This window comes from Cucurbita pepo, chromosome LG01, assembly GCF_002806865.2.
Source record: "Cucurbita pepo subsp. pepo cultivar mu-cu-16 chromosome LG01, ASM280686v2, whole genome shotgun sequence".
NCBI lineage: Eukaryota > Viridiplantae > Streptophyta > Magnoliopsida > Cucurbitales > Cucurbitaceae > Cucurbita > Cucurbita pepo.
Window position 1 is genome coordinate 11,767,335 of NC_036638.1, and position 1,242 is coordinate 11,768,576.

Genomic DNA, 1,242 nt, shown 5'->3' on the forward strand with positions numbered 1-1,242 from the left:
CACCAAAGGAGTTAGTGGTCATAATTTACTCTCTCATCCCCTTAAATCTACATGAAAGAGGAAGTCAATTTGATCAACAACTTCCACCCTTTTGCCTATTACAAGAATTATGAAATTAAAATTAACAAATAAAGTTTTCTAACAACTTATGAATCAAGTGAAATTTACAACAACTTCATCCGCTACTTCAACCGTGCAAATAAAATGATCCTTCCTCAATCAAATCTACTTGTAACACATGAAATAATGGTTGAACCGAGCCTATCCAATTTTGTAGATGAAGAATGAATGCTTGTTGAGTCTTCTTGGCCTTGGATCGTGTAAGAGGTCCAGTTGAAACACCGTGATCCTTATCACTATAAAAGCCAAGTTCTATACTCAGTAATATTATCACTTGAAACTCCAATTCTTTATGTTTCTAGCCTAATCATTCTACTATTAAAACCTTACACTAAATCCTCATAATCCCGTTAGACAAGATTTTCTAAATCCACTCAACACAATTATTTTAGCCAGATTAATTAATAATAGAGATTACATTTATTATTTCATTCGTTCCGTATAAATCAATTTTATATGTATAGAAACCTGGACGAGAAGAATTAGTAGGGCAATTGGACGAAACAAGAGAATGAAGATGAATGAATCAATAGTAATCTCATTTTTCTTTACTTTTGTCTAAGTCATCACAGGGAGTAAGCACGAATCACTTCTAGAATGGGTGCACAACACATCAAACACTTTTCTTGAACCTCGACCAACTCGTTAGCACATTTTGAACACGTGCACATGTGCTCAGATCTACAAGTTTGTAAATGAGAGAAAATGTAAAGTTAAGTGAAAGTTGGGACCAAAGGAAAACACACAAAAACAGACTAAAAGTTTGGTAGAATTACCTGTACAACAAAGCATCAATATGCCTATCGCAACATATACAACAATTCTCTTCCTTACTCGAAACCATTTTATTGGTCCAAACATCTTTGTGTAGGTAAAATGTAATTAGTCAACAATATCATTTTATTGGTCCAGGGCAGGAATCAAATTCAAAAATAAAACTCTAAATCTTTTATCTTAGATTGAAAAGAATATAATATCCAACACCAATAAATAGAGAAACTACTCAAATCACTAAAGATTTAAGATATGTCAACTCTCCAAACTAAGAACATTTCCATAGAGGCAGTTTGTTGAAAGACCAAATCTAAATTGTATAAACTAAAGAATCTTGCGGCATTAAGA